Source organism: Aulonocara stuartgranti (genome assembly GCF_965226115.1).
Source record: "Aulonocara stuartgranti genome assembly, chromosome: 4".
Classification (NCBI taxonomy): Eukaryota; Metazoa; Chordata; class Actinopteri; order Cichliformes; family Cichlidae; genus Aulonocara; species Aulonocara stuartgranti.
The window spans coordinates 19705544-19723486 of record NC_138942.1 but is presented as its reverse complement, the minus strand read 5'-3'; the positions used below and the strand labels follow the sequence as shown (position 1 = coordinate 19723486).

Below are 17943 nucleotides of genomic sequence, written 5' to 3'. Positions count from 1 at the left end.
CATAGTGTGATGTATGGTTTTTGCATGTTGTGAAGCAAAAAAAGATCAATATATTACTGAGCATATCACATATTCTCAATAAGTTATTAAAATGAAGCATATACACTTCTGTTATATCCTTGTATTCCAATATAAAGTAAATTTTGCTAATCACAAAATCACAACATTCTGTTTCTCTCTGATATATCAACCAAACATTTTGTTAAACCCAAAACGTTATTTCAAATAAACCTATAATTTAAACTAGCCTACATTGTTTTTCACTCTTTCATTATTAACACTTACCTCATAGTGTCTGAATGTTATTCACAGTCCGGTTGCAAATCTCTGAGAGGAGGAGTTCATGCAAAAACACAGAGAGCGTCTTCATCTTCATGTCTGACTGCAGAGATGATGACAGAGAACAGTGGACTCATCTCAACATGATGGACTGCAGGACAGGACTGCTGTTTTTAACTCTCTGCTTGGCAGGTTAAGAGTTATTGGGTTTTTTTTGTTTTTTTGATGGTCTAAATATTTTGGTTCATGCTTTAAAGTTGTGCAAGTTATTCATTTTTTCATTATTTTTATAGGTGTTGATGGTCAGACTCTGACAGAATCTGAACCAGCAGTTAAACAACCTGGCCAGTCTCACAGATTGACCTGTACAACATCTGGAATCTCATTCAGCAGCTACTGGATGGCCTGGATCAGACAGGCTCCTGGAAAAGGACTGGAGTGGATTGCAACTGATGCTAATGGAGGCACCAACTACTACTCTCAGTCAGTACAAGGCCGGTTTACTGTCTCCAGAGACAACAGCAGAGAGCAGCTGTATCTGCAGATGAACAGCCTGAAGACTGAAGATTCTGCTGTTTATTACTGTGCTCGACACCCACAGTGATAGAAGTTGGTTAAGCAGCTGTACAAAATCCTTCAGGTTTTATTATACTCTCTCACCTAATGTGTACCATTTAGAGAACTTATTCACACCCAATAAAGTATAACATATATTTTAAAAAGTGACACACCATTTGCTATTTTATAAGAAGTTTAAGCTGTGACACTGTATAATTATCTTCGCTAAGGAGCACACACGAAAATTTACTGCTGATTCTGGAGGAAAGCTGGCATTTCTCTTAACTCTGAGATTACAGTTTGGCTCCCCACCTGCAATATAACAGAACAACTTTACACCACATATAGATGAATCTCTACTGACAGTGTGCACTGATGCATGTGATCATTCATGATCATTCATGATCACATGATTTTTTTTTTCTCAGTTGAGTTTGGAGTGAGATCAAACTGGAGCAGAATCCCTCTGAGGTGAAAAGACCTGGAGAGAGAGTGAAGATGTCATCTATCAGGTTATAGACTGACAGGTTACAATGTTGGCTGGATTCAAAAGTTTTGCCCAGGTTTTTTGCAGATGGCCTTGTGTTGTACGTTCTACACACACACTCACACGCACACACACAAAGGTAGCAGAGTTTCTTCCTGTGCTCATCCACCCAATCCACTCCAGAGCTGTGTCGTATGGATTGGGTGGATGAGCACAGCAAGAAACTCTGCTACCTTTGTGTGTGTGCGTGTGAGTGTGTGTGTAGAATGTACAACACAAGGCCATCTGCAAAAAACTGGGCAAAACTTTTAGTCATGAAATTGGCAACACATCTCTTTATTATAACTCAGAAGATTTTTAGTTTTTTAGATAGTGTTAAAGAAGGCTTTGTGCTGCCACAGGCTGTTAGTAAATCTGCCATTAAATGTTCTTTCCTGACTGATAAGCAGCTGTTCTCATTCATATGACCCACATAAAACAAACACATTGTAAGAAAGTAAGAAATTATTTTGTTGTCCATCTACTGTAATTAGTAGCTTTTACACAGTGGGCACAACAAGCTTGTCAAGGAGAGCAGTGTAAAGTTGTTGCGATTCTTAGCACACCGCTCAACCTTATCGATTTTTGGACCCACCTATCCTGACCTAGATCATGTTGTCAGTGAGATTAGAAAAAAGCTGGAGGTGGAGTCAATGCAAAAGTACTGCTTCTATCTCTTTATGTCTGACTGCAGAGATGATGGCAGAGAACAGTGGACTCACAGCCTGACATGATGGACTGTAAGACAGGACTGCTGTTTTTAACTCTCTGCTTGGCAGGTGAAAAGCTTTGTTGATGATAATCTAAAATTATATTTTGGGCCATCCTTTTTAAGTTGTGCATTTGTCATTAATTTTCTCTTTACTGGGGCAGGTGTTAATGGTCAGACTCTGACAGAATCTGAACCAGCAGTTAAACAACCTGGTCAGTCTCACAGATTGACCTGTACAACCTCTGGATTCACACTCAGCAGCCACTGGATTCACTGGATCAGACAGGCTCCTGGAAAAGGACTGGAGTGGATTGCTGCTGATACTAGCAGTAGCACTAATTACTATTCACAGTCAGTCCGAGGCAGGTTTACTGTCTCCAGAGACAACAGCAAACAGCAGGTGTATCTGCAGATGAACAGCCTGAAGACTGAATATTCTGCTGTTTATTATTGTGCTCGAAACCCACAGTAACAGAAGTGGCTGAGCAGCTGTGCAAAATCCTACACAACTTATTACATCCACTCATATATAATGGTCCATTCAGTTATAATTTTTCCTTCACTGCAAATAAAGTAGTGCTGTCCGCGTTAATCCCGTTAAAATGATGTTAATTCCATTGTTTTGGGCTGCACGGTGCTAATACGTTAACGAGTTAACCTCTCTAACACGTTGAGGCCAATGAGTCCCACGCACGGGGCGATCTGCGCTAACTTGCTAAGAGAGATTTGCTGCATTAATGCGGTTCTGGCGTTAACGTTATTTTAACGAGATTAATGCTGACAGCACTAAAATACATTAAAACATATTTTGAAAATTCCAAACACTATTCTTACAAACAGTTTAGGGTATAATTATCTTCACTGAAGAGTGCATGAGAAATGTGCAATCAACAATATACTGCTGATTCTTGTGGCACACAGTGCTGTTATTCTTCTTGCTTGACTTCAAGAAATGTAGAGCTGCATCGCTCCCAGTCTGCAGTATGCACACACCATCCCTAAATAATATGCTCAGTTAGAATGAGGTCTTCTTGGCGTTTATATATTTAGATTTGAGAGCACAAATTTTCTATCATATTTAATTTAGGCTATGCTATAGCATAGCCTAAATTACTAAGAGACTGTGTATTTTAAATACCAAATTGCTCCTGTAGAGGGAGGTCTATGCAAACTTTTGCTCCTTTCTAAACACATCATCACCAATATTTGTCAAATAGCATCTTGTAAACGCTATTTTGAACCACGCAAACGACTTTAAACAGCTGTAAATTATGGCACATATTATTAGGTCAAGTTTATTATTTATGGTTTGTTCCCTTTGTCCTTTTTAGAGGAGTTTGGAGTGAGATCAAACTGGGACAGTCTCCCTCTGTTCTGAAATGACCAGGAGAGAGAGTGAAGATGTCATGTGTTGTATTTGGTTATAGCCCGACAGACTACAGTATTCACTGGATACAACAGAGACCACCAAGAGCTTTCGGCTGGGTGGATGAACACAGTCTTAAATTCTATTAGCTATGGAAATTCTTTTCAATGTCATTTCGTCATGACTGAAGAAGACTCCAGCAGCAGACAGTACATTGAGATCAAGTGTCTGACAGTAGAAGATTCTGCTGTTTATTCCTGTGCTTGATCAAACAATAACAGACAACAGAGGAGCAGCCTTTAAGTAACCATGAGACCTTGTGTCTTTTCTATTGTTTTTCTGCATATACATGTCCCCATATATAATTTTATCATAGAGAGATGAGAAAATTCATTATTCTGGAACCAAAGGTCTCAGATTTGAACTCATCAAACTAAAGCACAGATTTCCAATGGTCTAATTTCCATTCCTTGTGTTTCTTGACCCAACCAAATCTCTTCTGCTTGTTGCTTTTCCTTAGAGGTGGTTTCTTAGCAACGTAACCGTAAAGGCCTGATGTGTTCAGTCTAGTCTGAACACTTGATGTAGAGATGTGTCTGCTACTGGAACTCTGTGTGGCATTTATCTGGGCTCTAATCTGAGGTGTTGCATAGTGCTTGATGGTTTTTGCGACTGCACTTGGGGACACATTCAAAGTTCTAGCAATTTTCTGGGCTGACTGACCTTCAGTTCTTAAAGTAATGATGGACTGTTGTTTTTCTTTACTTGGCTGATTGGTTCTTGCCATAATATTTCCAGTTGTTTCACACTTTTCTGTTCACTACATAATTCCATATGTGTTCATTCACAGTTTTGATGCCTTCAGTGAAAATCTACAATGTAAATACGTAGTCATGAAAATAAAGTAAAAGCAATAAATGAGAACCTGTGTACAAACCTTCGACTAGTATATCCAAGTTTCATCTAATTATTCAAGGTCTGAGTTTTCAAAAAAAAAAAAAAGTATATTATAAAAATAATATGTATGTGAAAAATATACATATTTTTATTATGTGTGTGTTTTCATATCTTATAATGCTGAACACCAAAATGATCTTACTATTTGAACAATCACAGCAAGTTCAAAACAATGACATTTATAAACCTCAGGTCGCAGGCCATTTGGGAGTCCTCAGCTTCAAGAAAAGCTACATTCGCTGTATCTCTATTACTAGTAAAAAGCTTTCACATTGCTACATACAAACAAAATATTAACAAAGTCAGGAAAGCAAACAAACAAACACCATTGAGATCATTGGGAACTATTGAGTCAATGTGTGCCAAACTGACTACAACCGCACATGAAAGATCTGGTGAAAGCAGCACAGCAGGTTGTAGGGATATATCTCTTTAATCTATGTGCAAGTCAGCTCAGAAGTACGCTACACACTGCTGCACTTTCTGGTCACACTCAATGCTGGCATTTTTCCTACCTCACTTAGATAACATGGAGCATCTATTAGTCTTAACTGCTTATTGAACTGAGGGTCCCAGGCTGACTTTACCTGCTGTCACAAGGTGGGATACAACCTGAAGAAGTCGCTATCAGTCATGAGGCTAATTTAGAATTTCCAATTAACTTAACCCATCCACACATTTAAGAATTACACATATGTGTGTGAAATGTTTGTATGCCAAGCTTGGGTACAGATTTGTGCACATTTATGTTTTTTTAAGTGAATTCCATTCTGCTTTTTCAGTATAAAATGTAACTTGAAAATATTATTTCTTGAGAACAGATTCATATTTATGAAGTGAATCCCAGTCACACAAGGCACAGAGTGGAAAGGGGACTGACAATGCTAAGATTTATTTATTCAATTATGTTAAGAAAAACTGTTTATGACTTTTCTACAGATTATCAGATTAATAGCAGGAACACAATGCCATAAATATTTTTTGTAAGTAGTAAGCTCAGAAAGCTTTTTGAAATTATCAAATTTCTAATGTTAAATTTGAAATTGTGCATCAATGGTGACTATTTATTCAGGTTTGGATATACACAAATTGTTCTATAGTTTAACCTGTGGTCAAATTGATTTGTATTTGTATTTAGATTGAAAAGCACATTTGTACAGTAAGTACACATTTATAAATCCTAGTTTATTCTTATGGATCATCTTATATGGATTTCTAACACTTTCTCTGCATACATTTTTTCTGCCCGTACACAGGAACTTTGATGCCTCAATATATAATTTTACAGTAAACTGATGAGAAAACACCCATTACTCACAGTTATTAAAGAAAACTTATTTGGTCTCGAATTTAATTTAATTTGGGAGTCTAGAAGTACAATGAATTGGACAGGATTTTGAAAAAGGACTGTAGAGTATTATGACTAAATTTCCATCACATAATATACTTTGTCAGTTCAGGACTGGACTGAAAATTCACAGTGATGGCTGTTGAATGAGCTGTTTGAGTTGCTGTACAAGCTCAGAACAGTTTCTGTCCAAACCCCAATAAAACGTCATGATGTCCTCCCTTTGAGTAGAGTGAATATGATAAAGGAAAATTACTCTTAACCTTATTTGGACCTTGTGACAGGCTACCACTTCTGATGAAGAACCTGGTGAAGGCACCACAGTGGATGATAGGCATCTAGCTCTCAAACTTACATGCCAGCCACCTGATAAGAACCCTATGCATCCTGATTTCTCTCTGTCCAAAGCACAGCTGTCTGGCAGATGATTCTGGATGAAATAAGCCAGCACTTATAGATTAAGGAAAACAGCTTCCTTCACAGAGCTGTTGCCTTCGTCAGATGCCTCTCTCAAACTTTGACTTCCAAGACTATAAGGGACTATACACACCCTCACTAAAACTGCCTTACTATGAAAGCTTTCACAACACTTTCATCCTTAAAAAAGTGGGATTTTCTTACTGTGACTATGGTTTTTAGTAAGATTTTTATATTCTTTATTTCATTAATATTTCCATTTTTAATTTATTTCACTGAGATAAACCACAATATAATAGCATCTCAGTATAGTGATATTAAAGAATATTCTGACATTAGACAATATTATTACACTATGCTTAAATAATTAGAATGAGTAAGTATTGTTAACTCAAAAGACACAACGTCGTACTCTCATTCACAGCGCTTTATTCGTTCCGCCATTTTTCATACTAACAACAACAACACTTCGCGGGCAACAGTACTCTCGCGATAAAACAGAAAATAACAAGTTAACAATCTCCCTCTTTCTTAAAAATAAAATAAAATAAAAGTACAAACACACCCCTGTAAACATTTGTATACATTTAATGTATATATTTATATAAACAAAAAAAAACATTTCAAAAGTGCTTTGCTTTACTTAAAGCATACTATCATTGCACACAATAAACAATGGTACATTTGAATGCAAAGACAACTTTGTAAACAAAGGATTACAGTATCCAGAGTCCTTCATCTAGCGCCTTTAGAAGGGTTAAAGGTGAAACTCCCTTTTTTGTCAGACAATCAGCAAGTCGGGATTTTGAATCTGACCAACAAACCTGTCTGATTTTCTTGGCTTGTATGAGCTCTTTAATGCTGCTCATTTCTAGCCTTAGTCTCTTCTCTGTAACCTGCTTGGTAGACTTGAGTGCATCAAACAAGGAATGATTATCAGTCACACAGATCAAAGGAAGAGCATTCAGACCAGTGTTACCAGTTGTAAGCTCAGAGAAAAGTGTTGCCAGGAAGACAGCACTGTCTATTCCATCTGACATGGCAAGAGTTTCTCCTGCCAGTGTACTTCTGACCACGCGCCTGATTTTTTTAGACTGCCAGAAGAGAGGACAAAACTTTCCTCCTTTACCCATAAGGACGATTAATGCCCCTCCTTGAGTACCGCCATCAGGAAGGTTGCCAAATGAAGCATCACTGAAAACAACCAATGCCAGATCTTCACTGTTACCCAAATGCTGAAACTTAAGAGTCACTTTCTCTGCCTTAAGTTTACGGATAACTTTGTTCACTTCATGAATAGACTGTACAGTTGCATCTTTGATATTAGATCCAAGGCTACATGTGCCAAACATAACATCAGGCCTTGTTTGTTTGGCAACCCACAAAATCTGTCCTATTTTTGACCTGAGTTGCTCACGTTCTGTTTCACTTAAGGAAGCCTCCCTCTGTACAGCCCGTGCTGCTTGTAACTGAACCGGTTGTAGGTTGTCAATGTAAAGTTGTTGATGCACCTCTATTACATCATTAACTGTACAAATGTCCATACCAACATAAGAAAAGCTGTCATGTTCTTCACGGCCCACAAAGAAGGTAGATTTCAGTACAGGAATGATATGAGTTGCAAAGTGACTTGAACCAGCCCAAAGGAAATCATCAACGTGACATGCAAGCACTCCTGTAACCTCAGATTGTTCATTCTGCCAATAGAACACTGCAGGATCAACCTGTGATATTTTACCACCAGTTTTGAGCATAATGTCTTTGACCTTATTGTACCAATAAAGTGAAGCATCTGCAAGTCCATAAACACACTTTTTCAGTTTCCATAGAACATTGTCCTTGCCAGCTTCAGGTGGGGGACGAAGATAAATGACTCTTGACAGTTCCATTCCCTGCAGGAAGGCAGATTTAATGTCCATTGAATTTACTCTCCACTTGTTTTGACATATCACAACTAGCACCAGTCTGAGGGACTCAGACGCACATGTTGGAGAGTCTTTCTGTAGTTCTTTAGTATTTACCTCTTCAAACCCCCGTGCCACAAGTCGAGCCTTTGGGACAACACCATTAGTAGTTTCTTTGAGTGTACAGACCCATCTAGTAGACACATTTTTGACCCAGGTCTTTCACTTCATCAAACACACCATTACTTTGCCAGCTCTCAATCTCCTGCTGCTTAGCAGAATCAAAGGAAATATCTTTTGTTATGAGTACATCTGCATCTCTGTTTTCAGCTTCAGTGCAAAGACCATCAACAAGTGACATGTCTACAGCTTTTTTTTCACCTTCACTACCATCATGCTCAAGATATTGCACATTGTACCAGTTTTTGTATTGCCCTTTTGCTTTTCCCGCTCTGCCTAGCACTCTGGCTGTGTGTTGAACACCGTTGTCTCTGTTGGTAAAAGCAATCAGCTGTCCTGATCTTAACTTTACATTTGCAGAGACATGATCAGTGGGTGTAGAGGGCTCATTTGCAGTTTGTGTGACAGACATGAGACCTGCCTCATATTTGTCATCTGTAGGCCTAAGTTGTTTGCGTAGTGCTCTCCTGATCCTTTCTGAACACTCTGCCTCAGTAAATGCTTTCCTGGAAGCATGTAATGCTGAGATATGTTCAGCTACTCTTGCACTTACAGTTGTGCCCTCTAAGGCAGGTGGCTTATCCATCAACACAGAAGGAAGGTTGGGGTTTTGGCCAAACACAAGTTGATGTGGACTATAACCATGTACATTAAGCATACTGTTTTTGGCCATAAGGGCCCAGTCTAGCGCAGTGTGCCAGTCACATCCACGTTCCTTTTTTACCTTCAGGAGGATTTCTGTAAGTGTCATGTTATGTCTCTCCAGTAGTCTGTTGCTCCAGGGACTATACCCCGCTGTTGTTTTTACCTCAATGTTGAAGTTTTCAGCCATGTCCCGAATGTCTGTGTTGTTGAACTCTCCGCCGTTGTCTGTGTAGAGCCGTCTGGGGGCACCGTGAATGCTTATCCAGGTCTCTGCAGCTTTCTTTGTCTTTACAATGCTACTGGCACTGAAGCGTGTGAAGTGGTCGATGATGTGAAGGTACCACACATTGGGCTCCAGCTCATGTAGATCCATCGCTACTGTCTCATTATACTCAGAAGCCAGGGGTAGACCAACAGCAGGTCTCGGCTTGGTTTTGCAATATTTCTGATAAATGTCACAGTCACGAACTATCTCTTGTAGAATAACTGCACATTGTTTATCTGTATTGCCAGAGCTTTGGATGAGCCTCAATAACCTCTCTGCAGATGCATGACCAAACTGCTTATGAAGTTTCACAAGGACTTTCTGTTTCTCTTTTGTAGACATTTCAGCAGTTACCATGAGAACTTCATTTTCATTGTAGCTTTCTGTAGTATTTTCATCTCTAATGTCCACACAAAAGTGTCCCGAACTAGTGAGCTCTAGGGGAACAGGCTGCTTGAACATGGCAACACTGTCATTCTCCATGTCTAGAACAGTCCCTGCTTTCTTGAGAGACGTTTTGCTCAGTAGTAGTGGAATGTCAACAGGAACTACTTCACTTTCAATGTCACATTTTGTTTGTCCAATTTTGGCTGGAAGTTTCACTTTTCTGCTGGAATACAGTACAATACCATCCCCAAAGCGAAATGGTCTGGAGCTGGGGGTTTCTGATTGCAACAGCTTGTTTACTTGGCCTTGGCTGAGGTCACGCATGTAACTATCTAGCCACTTCTGACCACAAACTGTACGTGTACATGCAGTATCAATAATGGCTGACCCCAGTGCCTCGGTCAGGAAGATTTCAGAGTCTGTCATTGAGGCTTTAGTGTACAAAGTAATGTTACACTCCTCCACTTTCCCATCTTCAGTTAGCTTTACTTGGTCACCATTACGATGAGGACAGTCTTTCGCCCAGTGGTAAGTGCTCTGACAAATAGCACATCTTGTTCGCTTGCCAAACTTGTCAAGTGGGTTGGTACCTTGTAGTGGTTGTCGCTGTCCACTCCGCGACGAAGTACCGTTGTTTCGTTTGTATTTGGGACCTTTTTGTTCCGTAAGGAAAACTGCTTCTTGGTTCATTTGAATTCCGCTGAAAACTCCGGTTACTTTCCTACCGAAAATCCTTTTTAGTGCAGACTTCATAGACGCAAACGTTAAGTCCGTGCACGCTGTCAGTGCAAGCTGTCGACTTTTCTCATCAAGACAAGCTGTATCTAGAAGCTTAAATGCTAGCACAGCGTCAGGCAGCGTCATGTTGTACTTTTTCATCTGGTTATAACGCTGTTCAAAGTCTATAATGTAGTCTGCCATGGACACACTGTGGTTCTTTGCAATGGAGTCAAAACACGAGTAGGCTTCATAAGCGCGGTCTTCCTCTTCTCTCTGAAACACCGCGTCAAATTTTGCAAGTAGTATTTCCATACCGTCATCTTTGTCCAAATCTTCCGCGGGTATCTCCATGGCCGTTTCTCTGGCTCTTCCCTCGAGCCCCAGCGCCACCGCGAGTGCCTGTTTCTTTTTATCCAGCTCCGTAACTCGTCTCCAGATATTGACTTCATTCTTCCAGCATTCGTATGGCCTGGCTTCATCAAGCTTTGGTGGTACTTTGTAATTGGAAACCATCCTCTGCTACCAATGTTAACTCAAAAGACACGACGTCGTACTCTCATTCACAGTGCTTTATTCGTTCCGCCATTTTTCATACTAACAACAACAACAACACTTCGCGGGCAACAGTACTCTCGCGATAAAACAGAAAATAACAAGTTAACAAATATATCGTAAAATACACTAAAAGAGCTAAACTGTTTTATGCAGCCTGTTCATTTGAGCTAATTTAACTTTTGTGTTTGTAATACAAGATGCTCAAAAAAAACCCAAATAAACAAAAACGTCTGTGAGGAGGAGTTAATGCAAAACTTGGATGTCTTAAACCTGCTTGTCCTGCAGAAGTTGACAGATTTCAAACAGCAGTGGTCACACAGTTTAGAGTGATGGATCTAAGAAGAGGGCTCCTACTTTTGATGATTTTATGGGCAGGTGAGTGATTTCACTAATGTTAAGTCAAACTTGTCGCCAACAACTAATCAACTTTCTGCATGTAACTTGTTCTGACAGGTGTTGATGGTCAGACTTTGACACAATCTGAACCAGTAGTTAAAAGACCTGGAGATTCTCATACACTGACCTGTACAGGTTCTGGATTCACATTTAGTGGCTACTGGATGCACTGGGTCAGACAGGCTCCTGGAAAAGGACTGGAGTGGGTTGCAACTATCCAAGTTACTAGCACATACTACTCTCAGTCAGTTCGAGGCCGGTTTACCATCTCCAGAGACAACACCAGACAGCAGGCGTATTTGCAGATGAACAGCCTGAAGACTGAAGATTCTGCTGTTTATTATTGTGCTCGAGAACCACAGTGACAGCTGCGGGCTGAGCAGTTGTACAAAATCCTGCCATGATTCATTTTTATTGTATTAGTGGATCCCAAGGAAGAGCTACGTGCTTATGTTTATTTCAAAATCAGAATATCTTTATTGCCATTGTACTAAAAATTTGTTGCAATACTTTACAGTTGCTTCATTCACAATATTGCACTAGTCCCTCTAATTCTTATTCCCAGTAAAGTCTGCAAAGGACGTAGATCATCACTTAGTTACACATTGTTTAATCCTCAAAGATGACAATCAAGAAAATATAACCTTAATACAGCCATCATTAGTTATTATGAAAGTGTTAAAAAATACCCTAAAATGTTATTCTTTTAGCCCGAAATTGTATGATTTTTATTATAGTGACTCAAAATACACAAAAAGAAAAATACTTTAAAATTGTATTCTCTTTTACAGGTGCTGCAATTTGTTTGTAAACTCTGCCTGTCCAAGGTCAAATTTAACCAGTATGTATTGAAACAGAGGATAGAGCTATTGGTGTATGTTGGTTGTTTCAGGAAATCTGTGAAACTGTACATACTTTTTGTGTCTATATGGGGCAGTGGTGACAGCAATCACATTTGCTCAGCTTCTTTGAAGAATCTCAAAACAGTTAAATAGTAAAACAGCATGAAAACCTGTTCACAAACAATATGACTACACCACTGTGCTCTAAAGTCCATCACACATAAATGGTTTTCCAGTGCATTGAGCAATGCATACCATCTAACGAACCCTTATACTCCAAGGGTATAGTGACCAAGGGACCAAGTGATCAAGAAAAGCCATCAATGTTCTTTCACAAGTAAGGTGTAATAGCACCAAAAATTTAGCTGGACCCAGTCTAATAGTGTTCTTAAATCAGTTTATGTGATACCTGTACTTTGTATATTGTAGTAATTTTTACTGATTGTGTTTTGTGATTTTTGTTATGTTTTTTGCATTTTTCTGTATTTTGTGCGTGAATAAAATTTTTGATCTATTTTTTTATTGTTTTTGTTGGTTTTATGTCATTCTTCTTCTTCTTCTTCTTCTTCTTCTTCTTCTTCTTCTTCTTCTTCTTCTCCTCCTCCTCTTCTTTTTGGATGACATTTGTGTGCCTGTCTGTGAACCAGGTTTTTCAGTAGGAACAATACAATGACTGAAGTGAACTGAACTAAATTAATGAATAAATCAAATGTATTGAAAAATCTAAATGTGAACTATATGAGGATAATTGTCACATCTACATCGGCTCTTTCCTTTCTGTGAGGAGGAGTCAAAGCAAAACCTGGCTGTCTTAAACCTACTTATGTGACTGCAGGGAAGACGAGAGTGTGGAGTCATAATTCAGTCTGACATGATGGACATAACGAGAGGACTGCTGCTTTTTATCACTTGGGCAGTTTCACTGATACTGAGTTATATTTGCCTTCAAAAAATTAACCAGTTTACAGCAAGTGACTGTTTTACTTGTTTAACAGGTGTTGGTGGTCAGACTCTGACACAATCTGAACCAGTAGTTAAAAGACCTGGAGATTCTCATACACTGACCTGTACAGGTTCTGGATTCACATTCAGTGACTACTGGATGCACTGGGTCAGACAGGCTCCTGGAAAAGGACCGGAGTGGGTTGCTGGGATCAGTGAGACTAGTGGTTATATCCACTACTCTCAGTCAGTTCAAGGCCGGTTTACTATCTCCAGAGACAACAGCAAACAGCAGGTGTATCTGCAGATGAACAGACTAAAGACTGAAGATTCTGCTGTTTATTATTGTGCCCGACAACCACAGTGACCAGGATGGAACCAAATCATTTATGGTTTAAACAGATATCAAATAAATAGTTTTCAAAGGTTTTGAGTCAAGGTCACATCATGACAGTTGAAGAAATTATCTTCCTGTCAGCTTTAATTTCAGGTGGGTGAAGTCAAGCTGAAGTCAAGAAGTCAAGAAGAAAAGCACCTTTGGTTATCTAAACTCTGCACCACCATCAGTTCACTGGTAAATGTAGATGAGTTTCTTAGAGCAAATAAAACACAACATGTATTTTAAACATAAATGATTCATATTATGCACTCAACCCATTTTTATATGGAATTCTGGAAAGTATACAAAGGCTAATCCATTAAAAAACACACACAAACAAACAAAAACTGAGCAATACAAACTAACAAATGATCAAACAAACACATAATTCAACTGGCCATCTCCCTTTCAAAATCTTAGTTATGTCCAGTGTTTATGTTTAGAATCCTTCTAAACACTCCTTCAGACGTCTGTCTAAAGATGTGGTGATGAGACTGGAGTGTCCAACTATAAATAGACTGAATAACTTTAAGTGTAAGAATCCACAGATTAAAGCCTAAAGCCAGCATGTCAGGTGACAGGTGAGACCATGAGTATGCTTCTTTTTTTTTTTTTTACAATTCACATGTTTTTGTTTCATGAATTTATAATTTTATTTAACAAATAAAAGTAAATTCTATTGCATATTCATCACATCTTTAATGAATACAAAGAAATGTACGAGACAAAAACATATAATTTATGCATCATTTATGGTGCTGTATTTAGCATTACAATTAGGCTTCTGATGCAGTCTGTTAGTTGTGTGTGTATTTAGCTAATGTTACAGAACAGGTACATCCCAGGGAGAGAAAAGGATGACAGATAATTTATTTCAGGAAATGTTTTGTTTAAATGCATAGACTGCTCTGATAAACTGTCTGATATATGATCTAGGTGAAGTTAAATAAGTTCGAAGTTGTGTTTTTACATATTGTGAAAAAACAATAAAAAAAACAAGCAAACTAATCTATTTATTACTAAGCATATCACATCTTCTCAATAAATTATTTAAAATTAAGACTATACACTTCTGCTATACTCTTTCATAAGAATATAAAGCAAATATTTGCTAATAACATGATTCTGTTTCTCTCTGTGAAGTCAGGCAAACATTTTGGGAAATGCCAAAAATATTAATTTAGATAAACATGATTTAAAAAAAAGCCTTTATTATTCTTTACTCTTTAGATACTAGACACAAATGTCTGAGAGGAGGAGTCAATGCAAAAACACAGAGAGCTTCTTCATATCTGACTGCAGGGATGATGACAGAAATCAGACTCATCTCAACATGATGGACTGCAGGACAGGACTGCTGTTTTTAACTCTCTGCTTGGCAGGTTAAGAGTTGTTTTTTTGATGGTCTAAAATAATCTGTTACATGCTTTAAAGTTGTGTGCGTCATTCATTTTCTCATTATTTTTATAGGTGTTAATGGTCAGACTCTGACAGAATCTGAACCAGCAGTTAAACAACCTGGCCAGTCTCACAGATTGACCTGTACAACATCTGGAATCTCATTCAGCAGCTACAGTATGGCCTGGATCAGACAGGCTCCTGGAAAAGGACTGGAGTGGATTGCAAGAATTAGTAATGGCGGTAGTAGCATCTACTACTCTCAGCCAGTCAGAGGCCGTTTTACCATCTCCAGAGACAACAGCAGAGAGCAGCTGTATCTGCAGATGAACAGCCTGAAGACTGAAGATTCTGCTGTTTATTATTGTGCCCGAGAGTCACAGTGATAGAAGTTGGTTAAGCAGCTGTACAAAATCCTTCAGGTTTTATTTTATTGCCTCCTCACCTTCAATAAAACAGAACAACTTTACTCCCAATGTAAATCAATAAATGACATGAAAACTGACGGACCTTTACTGACAGTCTGCACATATATTTGTTACATTACCTCCTCGATACTTTAAAAAAAAGTCTGACTAGCAACAAATGTCCCCAGTTCAGTAAATAATTTAGGGAGATGAGGCCCATAAAAATGTGATATTCAAGAGTTTCTCCAAGAAATGGCATTACATATTTAAAACTCTTTTTTTTCTTCTTGCAGGAGTTTGGAGTGAGATCAAACTGGAGTAGTCTCCCTCTGAGGTGAAAAGACCCGGAGAGAGAGTAAAGATGTCATGTATCATATCTGGTTATGACCTGACAAGCTATTATTTGCACTGGATACGACAGAGGCCGGGCAGAGCTCTGGAGTGGATTGGTAGGATGGACACAGGCTCAAACTCTGCTGACTATTTCAGTTCTTTTCAAAGTCGTTTCATCATGACTGAAGAAGAGTCCAGCAGCAGACAGTACCTTGAAATCAGGAGCCTGACAGCAGAAGATTCTGCTGTTTACATCTGTGAAAGACAAAAGCACAGCGACTCTGATGAAATGAGAAAATTTTTACTTCTTTTGAGTAGAGTCTTTTGAATTACGATGGAGAGAGTTCATTATATCATACGGAGCCCCGCAGGGGACATGGGAGAAAAAAAAATTAAGACGGACTTTTGCGAGATCTCGCAATACTTTTGCGAGATCTCGCAAAACAAACTCGGGATCTCGCAAAACTTTTGCGAGATCTCGCAAAACAAACTCGGGATCTCGCAAAACTTTTGCGAGATCTCGCAAAACAAACTCGGGATCTTGCAAAACTTTTGCGAGATCTCGCAAAACAAACTCGGGATCTCGCAAAAGTTGAATTCCAACAATGGCGGCAGCTACTTAGTTGCAATATTACTCTTTCTGGGTCACAAAATACACTTTTAAGATATTTTGAGGCGTGAATGTAGTTGTGTAAACGTCAGATACCTGCTCGGTTTACAAGACATCACATATTTGCAAAAGTGCTCCGACGTTTTTGGAGATGTGACACCCACTAGCTCGAAGCTAACGGGAGGTCGAGGCCTACTACAGCCGGGAGGAACACCGCTTTCGTGCCTCGACCTCCCGGTCGGCTTCGAGCTGGCGGCCTCCGAAGAATGCGGCTAAAACTTTTGCGAGATCTCGCAATACTTTTGCGAGATCCCGAGTTTGTTTTGCGAGATCTCGCAAAAGTCCGTCTTAATTTTTTTTTTCTCCCATGTCCCCTGCGGGGCTCCGTAATATCATATGCTTTTATAAAAAAATAAAGAATAGAGAATAAGTTGTTTAAGTGAATTTTGCATACCAAAAGGCTCCAGACGGAATATTTCATACAAATATTTTAATTTTAGTTTTCTTGGTTATATGCGTTATATTCTTTATTGTGTAATTTCACAGGAATGCTTTATTCATTATTCTATTCTTTTTATTCATGATCACATGCTTTTTTTCTCACTCAAGTTTGGAGTGAGATCAAACTGGAGCAGAATCCCTCAGAGGTGAAAAGACCTGGAGAAAGAGTGAAGATGTCATGTATCCTATCTTGTTATAGACTCACAGGTTACAATGTTGGCTGGATACAACAGAGCCCAGGGGGAGCTCTGGAGTGGATTGGGTGGATGAACACAAGAAGAAACTCTGCTACCTATGGCAGTAAAAATTTAACTATAATTTAACCTGGAGCCAAACCATATCTTGAGGGGTGGGGGGTGACAGACAGAGGCTGACCATAAACAAAACTAACACTTACAAAACATTGATATGGAATTTGCGAAGCAAACGTTTTTTTTTTTTTTTTTTTTTATGAGTGGTTGAAAAAAAAAAAAAGACTAAATGACTCTTCTACCATTTTCTAGGGCCCCTTTCAGTCATGGGGCCTTCCCATATATGATGTGAATATATGATGATTTATGTATTTTTTGTGAATCCTTTGGTCTCTGGTGAGTTTTCTTTTTTCAGAAGTTTCCAGCAAAGTCTGTCCCAAGGTGCACAGTTTACATTGGTCCACTACAGTATTCTATCTACATTTCTTTCTCTCTAAAAATATTGTACCAGCAGCAGATGTTAAACCATATTTTTTTCATATTCCAGTTCAAACCTGCAGAGGGAGTTCTATGCAAAGTCTTTCTTCTTTATAAACACACCGTCAGTAACAGTCATGTCATCTGACAGAGAAAGAAAGCTCTGAAAGAGCATCAGAAGCAGCAGTGTTCACAATGAAGGGAATGAAAAATATAATAATCTGGGGTTTATTATTTGTTCTGACTATTCATGGTAAGAAATTTAGAGCTACAAAGACCATTTTTGTGATAACATGATTATTTTCATTTCTTTAATCTTAATTACAGATGTTTGGTGTGATATCAGACTGGACCAGCCTCCCTCTGAGGACAAAAGACCTGGAGAGACTGTTAAGATTTCATGTGTCACATCTGGTTATACAATGACAAGTTACGGCATTAACTGGATACGACAAAAACCTGGGAAAGCTTTGGAGTGGATGGGGTGGATAAACACAGCTACGACTGTTGCTAGCTACGCCAGTGCCTTTCAAAACCGATTCACCTTTACTCAAGATGTTCCGAGCAGCACTCAGTACCTCGAGATCAAGAGTCTGACAGCTGAAGATTCTGCTGTTTACTTCTGTGCTCGATTCCACAGTGACTGAA

The 17943-nt window shown here is 38.9% G+C and overlaps 1 long non-coding RNA gene across 1 annotated transcript; it reads left to right on the top strand.

The window, feature by feature from the left end:
• Positions 1-379: 379 nt before the first annotated feature.
• Positions 380-13159, top strand: LOC309705089. The gene is made up of 3 exons (XR_014276497.1): positions 380-471; positions 573-888; positions 13150-13159. It is a non-coding gene; the product is annotated as an uncharacterized lncRNA (long non-coding RNA).
• The last annotated feature ends 4784 nt before the right edge of the window (positions 13160-17943 follow it).